Raw genomic sequence first — 8,081 nt, 5'->3', positions numbered from 1 at the left:
CACGATTAGTTAAAGGAAGCATTATCACCCACGAAACTTGGTACCGTACACGAAAATTGTTTGCCAAGGTCACAACCTACATATCAATTCCTTAAGAAAAATTAATAATTTTTTAATTGTTTTTTTTTTTTTTTTAATTCCTGAACAGAATTCCACTTCCAGGGTCAATTGTTTTAGCGACAGAAGTGAACTGCTGTACTAACTACATATACATCTGTATGAATAAATACTGGTATCGCCGAGTTGTCGAAATTCGACATGTTTTTTCATTCACTTTTTAATTTTGATTTTCACCAAAAGTGAGTCCTTTATGCGAATGGCGATTTTGTAGTCCACAGGCATACGGAAAGATATAGGCCCATAGTCTTAGTCGTAAATTAAAACTCACTCTTGTTAAAATAATGTTTTAAGTTTAGAATAGATTTTTAAGTTGTGTCAATCGTAGACATCTTAGAAACAGCTTTTCGTTAAGATAAGAGAGAACATATCCGTATGGAGAGAAAAAATTTACTCGACAATATAAAGAAATATGTGTACTTTAATTAGTTCATCCTGTAGCCGCTTCAGGATTGCGGATTTGGCAAGCCGGGAAGTCCTGGGTTCGAATCCCACTGCAGGAAGCATTTTTTTTATATTTTTTTGTTGCTTTAAATATTATTTCAATTTTTTATGTGATTATAGTTGTTGTGACCTTTTTAGTTAAGGTTAAACTACAAAATAATTTTACCAACTTGAAATAATTATGTGAAATACCATAAATAAAAAAGACAATAAAATAATATTTAATAAAATAAATTAAAATAATTAGAATTATTAGAAAAAAAATATAAGATTAAAAAAATATTGGGGATCGAACCTGTGTTCCACTGCGTTTACTACTTCAACAGCAAAACAAAACTTAAGCAGGGATAACACGATTTGTACATTTGAACAGATGTGCACATTTCGCCAGTCACAGAGTAGTGTTGTGTAGAAATAATGAGTCCAGCTCAATACCAACTTTCCAAAAAACACCACTCTGTAACTCTGAAAATGTATAAGTCTAACAAATGTACAAATCCTGTGATCCCTGCTTTAGAACCTTAGTTTACCATTTTAAAGTTAAAATTCGGTTTTTGCAATAAAATGCATTCCAATTTGAATCTAAAAGAGTTAAATGGTGATTACTATAAAACACAATTTTAATCGTTAAAACCTTTTTCTAACTTCTGTATGACTACGGGACATAGACTTTTAGACCGCCTACCTCACTAATGTTAAGTGAAGGGATATACACACATCCTTGTAAAAATAATTTAATATATCTAAGCAAGATTGTAAATTGCGTGAGCACTGACAGAAAACAGATCGGAGTCCTATTCTTTATTTTACAACAATTATACGATTTGCCAAAAAGCTTTAATAACTCTGACTTCCATTGTATCTCTTGTCAGAAATATCGTGCGACAAAAATCCGTAAAGCAAACAAACAAAGCACACACCACATACTAAGAAAAAGATGTTGCAAATTTATAGGAAATTTAAAAAACAATTATGAAGGTCAATACGGCTTGAATAATATTGGTTCTAAGTACCAAGCGTTATCCCAATTTCTTTAGTAGCTTTCGAAATTGTACCAAAAACGGAGCCTGAGTTTTCTGTTATAAAAAATATGCATATGTATTTGTATGTACAGTAGAGGTATTCTTAAAAATAAAAACGTGTTCTGGGTGGTTGGATTGGGATATTTCTTTTAAAGACTGAAATGGTATGGATAAAGAGTATTAATGATGTTTGGAATAATCCAACTTCGTAAAGAGGAAGAACAATTAATCTACACAAAAAAATTTATGGAGGTGTACAACTTTAAAAGCAAAGCTTCTTTCTTATCTAGCAAAATACGAAATTTTATGGCTAAAAGGCATTCATAAACAACTTATAAGATTTAAAATGGAAAACTTAGGCGGATGCAAAAATTTTACCAATATGTTAAAGATATGGAATATGGGGCATTCTTTTTCATATCGGACTCCAAATTTGGTGTCATACTTTCGATTGGCTTCAATTTTATAAGTAAGCTAACACGCATTTGAGGATTTTTTTTCTTCGAAGATATAATCTGTCAATGTTAGGATTTTTTCGTAAATCATGGACTTCTTCAAATCGTTATATCTGCTCATCGTAGAGACTTCATCTTAACGTTATTTTAAAGCTAAAGAAACGGGCCAAACATTTCTATATACATACATATAAGATGGTCATGAATCATGACTCATGATTGTCCATAAGCTAACTAACAGACGTACTATTTGAAGTTTATTTGCATAGTGAAGACGAGTAAATTAGGGATGTAAAATTACACCACCGTAATTCTTTACTAATTCTGTATAAAAAAGATTTTTCTAAAAAAGTGGGCGCTTTTCAGGAAATTCTTTTAAAATATTTTTTTATTTTTTATTACGAGATGGTGTTTTTTTGTGAGAGGCAAACATTTTTTATAATTTGGTTTCGAAAACTTGTGAAGAGATATACATATCAAGCAAGGTTTTAATAATCAGTTTCTTGCAACAATTTAAATTTTATTGCGGATTCCGATAGAATATACGTTCGTTAACAACATTCGATCCGCAATATAGATATTCTGCGGTAATACACAATAAAATCTATATTTTTGAACGTTGGTTTTAAAATTGCCCCACCCATTTCTAGAAGGATCTTTTATTGAAAAAGTTGTGAAACAAACAAAAAGGACAATCACGACCAACACATGTATATATAGAAATGTTACGTCCGATTCTTTAGCTTTAAAACGGCGTTTGGATGAAGTCTCTACGATGAACTCTAGATATAATTATTTGAAGAAGTAGATAAATGCTCAGAATCACCAAAAAATTCGAAATTTGACAGATCATATCTCCGAAAAAAAAACATCGAATACGTGTTAGTTTATTTCATGTATAGAACCCATGAAAAAATTTGAAATTATACAATTTTTTTTTGCGAAATCCGCCCGATTTAAAAAAGAATGGCTCATATATACATCACTTTTCATATCAATATCTTTTCAAGTTCACATTTTATATCCAGTCCCCTCTTTTCATGTAAAATCTCACAAATTCTTTATAGTGACTATTGTTAAAATTTAAAAATCAAAACGTATCAAGACAAATTCTGTGAGTCTAAGGGCCGATTTCATAATAAAATTAAAGAATGTTTTAAAATTTAAAGGATGCTTTATTTTGCTGATCGATTTCATAAAGCCACTTCAAAGAGTCTTTAGCTAAATACCCAAAATGGAAATTTAAATTACATATAGGTTTTTTTTTGTAATAAAAAAAGTATATGATTTTCGAAGTATAATTACATATTTATGACAATTAGCTGAGGCATTTTTGCTGGGATCAGCATTGCTAACTTTGTTATTATCATTTAAATGAACCTTCTGTTATTATTCAATTGCCATTGTATTATGAAAACACTTTTTGTTTAAAGTACATTTAAATGACACTTTAACTAAAAGGAAACTTTTGCATAAGGAACTTTAAGTGTTTCGTTATTTCCCTGAGTAATTGGCCCTGAGTAAAATTATTTTCTATTTTTTCATTATTTTAAAAAAAAGAGGAACATTTTTTTATGTATGTTTCCGGAATACTTTAAACCATGTGGTTAATTCCCATCGTTGGTTCATGAAGAAATTGACGGAACTCTTAAATTTTGATCTGAGCATATATATGTTTATATAGAAACGTGGTGCTATATTGCAAAATGTTATTTTGTTTGTTTTTTTTTACTTTTTAGTATTGTCTGTATATTGTATTGCAGTAGCCATTAAAAAAAAAATCACTGATATTCTGCTTATGTAATTTACGAAACTGACTTTTTATTTATTGTCGCTTTTGACACACGTATGTATGCAAACATATGAATGTGGTAAAAAATCCGATATAGCGTTCGGGACACTTTCGAAAATTTTTCCTCTTGCCGAAAGAGGGGCTGGCACCAAACTTAAATTTCTAAGTATAATTTTAGAGGATGCTCAGAGATGTTTATATTTTACTCTAGAAGAATTTTGTACATACATATATTAATGAAACAATTGGTTAAGCAACCTAGGAACATCTCAAATTTAAATTAGCTGCAAAAATATTACAAGCTATATTGGTTACAGTAGAAAATTAAAAGTTTGTATAGGTATTACAAATACTAAAAGGGAAAAACTCAGGGGATGCCCCGTTCTCTACAAAGAAATCTTAACGTATGAGCAGCAATTAATTTCACTTTAGGAAATGAATACCCGGTCAAAAATTTGGGTTTAATTTTTAAACTACGCTGGGACTATTGCCTTTTTTAATCTTTTATAGACTACTTTTTAAACCAGTCAATAGTTTTAAGCAACTTTTAATATAATCTGGTTTACATTTTAGTCCAGGTAGCCGAAAAACTGATGGTTTGCTATGAGTGGTTTAAAATTAAAACCAAAAAGTGGGTGGTTTGAAAATCAAACCAAAATATTTTAAATCTAGTTTCTAGGTTTCAGATATAGAAAATTTGGTTTAAAATCCAAAGCAAAATAGAAAATGCCTGCCTCAATATGCCTTATTTTATATGTCTCTCAGAGAGAGAGAGAGAGTAAATCTTATGAACTGACGGCATCAACACAGCGAAATGTGGTGTTGATTCAAACTCAATATATGAAAGCACGTTTACATGCATGGCTGTACCTGAGTGTGCCAAGATTCTTGATACAATCAGTGTTGCCGTTGTGTGACTAAAGGGACAGTTTGAAATTTTTTAAGCGCCAATACCCTTTGACTCGACTTTTTGAATATTTTGATTTTTTGACCCTTTTCCAAAATTATGTGCGACTTTTGCCTCCTTTCAGAGATTTTTTAGGAAACGTTAACAGAACCATGCAATTAGAAAATATTTCCTCCTGTAAGTACGAAAAAATGCATCACTTAAAATTCTAAAGGAAATGCATTTCTTCTCCTTGCATCAACTACATTTATTTGTACACTGAGGGAAATAATGCATAGTAAAAATTAATACTTTATATTTGATTATCATTTAAAAATCTTTGAATTTTAAAATAATATTTTCGTACAAAATTTGTTACGCACGTATTTGACAGTTCACATCTGAGTATATATAAGAGTGTACAAACGCACCCCAAGCATGCAGAGCGCCGCTCTGAGAGCGGTGACAACACACACATTCATACATAGTATATGTTTATCCGTACAAATCGCGTGCTGTACTGTTGGATATTCAACATTTGAAAGCAAATTTATATGCCTGTGTGTAGCTGAGTGCGCAAAGATGCATGCCACAATTTGCTGATATCCAGAGATGGTCAGGGTTTGAATTCCACTGCAGGCAACATGCAAGTTAAATATTTTTTGTTTTTAGTTTTTGTCTTGATTATTCACTCCACGGATGCTTTTTCCGAACGAACGCGGTCATTTTAATACGCGCGTAATTGAATTGAATATTTACCAATATACAGTACCCGGGAACGGATTTTTAGGACCTGAAAACCTATAAAAAAGGCAAAATAAAATAACGAAATAGGCTGGAAAAGACAAAATAAAATAGCGAAAAAAGCAGGAAAAGGCACTAGGTATTGCAAAAAAGGCAAAACAAAATAGTGAAAAAGGAAGGAAAAGGCACTAGGTATTGCAAAAAAAGCAAAATAAGGCACTAAAAAAAAGACAGAAAAATACGAAGAACAATCAAAAAATACATTTATTTTAGAAATGTTTATATCACCAGTAAAAAGAAAAAACTATGAAGTAGTTTCACTATATGAAAAATTTGTACGTTGAATCTTTGACTATTTTATCCTTTCGAGTTTCTAACTCATAAAATTTTAATCTGTATAGTTGTAGTAACATTGAACCACAAGATGCATTTTGAAGTTTTCTGGCAGCATTTTCATTCGATTTTCGCGAAGAAAGACAATTATACAAGTGGATCCCAATTTAAATATGGAACGTTTGAAACGTTCGTATTATCAGGAATAAGGGCGTTTTCCTCGCCCTTTACAATTTTACCCACACCCCTTATTGTCTCCAAGCCTACGCTAGCTGAGAAAACGGCTTTGAATTTTTCCAAAACCAATTTGGCAAGAGGTCCCTGCGCTTCTATAAGCCGCATGGGCATGTGCATATTTTTTAATCTTAAAAAAACTAAATTGTAAATGCTATCATCACTTTTTTAAAGATAGAAAAGGCAAAAAAGGCAAATATCTTAAAAAAGGCCAAAAAAGGCAAATATCTTAAAAAAGGCAACATAAAATGCGTATATATAGAATCAGGGAAAGCTAAATCTTGGACATTCTTAATCGAATATACTCTAGCTTTAGCAGAAAAAAGGCAATTTCCATTCCCTGTACAGTACTTTCGTTGACGTTTATAGTAAGATCAATTACGTTTCTATTTGATTTTAATATTTTTTTCCCTCAGTGTATGTTTGCAACCCTGTTTTGGGTAAAGCTTTTCTTTTGGAATTCAACAGATTTATTCTTCTACTAGTAAATAAAAGCAAAAATAATATGGTGATCCTTTTTTTCGTCAATGACCCCTTTTTTGCGACTTTCTAAAAATTCTCAACGGCAACACTGAATACAATTGGTTGCTACCAATGCTGTCCGGGTTCAATCCCCATCAGACGGAGCATGATATTTAAGATTTTTTTTTTATTCTTAAGTGTGAAAAAGCTTTCGTGTAGTTAATGTGAAGCAAACGAAATGGAAAATGTTTGGTTTTAAAATTTAAAACCGTACTGTTTAAATTCTAAACTCAACATATGTGCTCTCTTTTCTTTTAAACTTGGAAACTAAATTTAGTTTGGTCATATATGTAGTCCAAAAAGTTTAAAATTAAAACCTAAATTTCTAACCGTGTACAAACCACGGCACATTGAACAGGTAGTATCAGTAGAGCAGCTGATATGATTCGTTTTAAATTATTTGGTCTCGAAAATGTCAAACAGTTTTAATGTCAAATAGGTTTAAGTTCTTCTGTTGTTTAGATCTATTTGCATATGAAACCTTTTTCAATACAAAACAAGTTATTGAATAGCATTTGTTGAAACGTTAGCCCAACTCTGCAGCATAACCGCTGATTACTGGGCCTTGTAAACGATGGATCAATGCTTCGAGAAGCAAATAAAATTTCTAAGTAAGAAGGTTGCAAAAATTTGTATTTTTTTCAATTTCAAGTTTTTATTTTTTTATTGTATTTCACATGGCACGCTTTGATTTAGAAAAAAAATCAGTACAGTTTTTGACACTTTAAATACCAGAAGCCACAACAAAATACACGAAAATGTTGCTTTTATTCTAATGCTCTACCTGTTTGATGTGCCTTGAGACAAAGATAGTATGAATCATGATACAAAAAAGAAGGTAGTTTCAATAAACAACTTTTTGATTAAAAAGCAGATTTTTGACAATTGCTCAATTGTAAAAAAATCGAAGCGGCGTTACCCAATTGTAAGTTTTTTGGTGTGGGAGATTTTGTATCCTAAATTTGGGATTATAAAGAAAATAGTTGTATTAATAGACACCTTTTAAAAATAATCAATATCTTGTCTTAAAAACGTTTAAATTTTACATTAAATTCGATAACAACTTGCTAAATCATTATTTTAATATTAATACAATTTTAGTGAACATATTTTAAAATGTTTTTAGTGTCCTCATGTCATCTCATTATGTCACAATGTAGTTTTCTATATCGGATACAATGATTCTGATGTAATTCAGACTGAAATTACACATTTCGATGTGATATTTAATACATATTGTCTTTGTCCATTTAACAGCAAAAGGAATTTACTTTAGGACCCATGGGCAGTAAAATTTTTCCAGCAACACATATTGTTTTCACATGAAATTTTGACACACCCAAAATTGAAGTATAAAATAAATAGATACAAATAAATTTTCAATCAAACTGATTTGTGAAGTCCAGGGGCGTCTTTAGAAAATGTTTGGAGGCTGTTTTAATATAGCCTATCTTATTATATATTTCTTAGCTTTCTACATTCTGCGAAGTTGAGAGAATGAAGTCTAATATTCTTTTTGGGTCAACTATGAT

Source organism: Rhagoletis pomonella, unplaced genomic scaffold (assembly GCF_013731165.1).
Source record: "Rhagoletis pomonella isolate Grant_MI unplaced genomic scaffold, Rhpom_1.0 Rhpom_scaffold_00007, whole genome shotgun sequence".
In the NCBI taxonomy this organism is placed as follows: Eukaryota; Metazoa; Arthropoda; class Insecta; order Diptera; family Tephritidae; genus Rhagoletis; species Rhagoletis pomonella.
The sequence above is the reverse complement of the archived record's forward strand: the minus strand, read 5'-3'. Positions refer to the sequence as shown.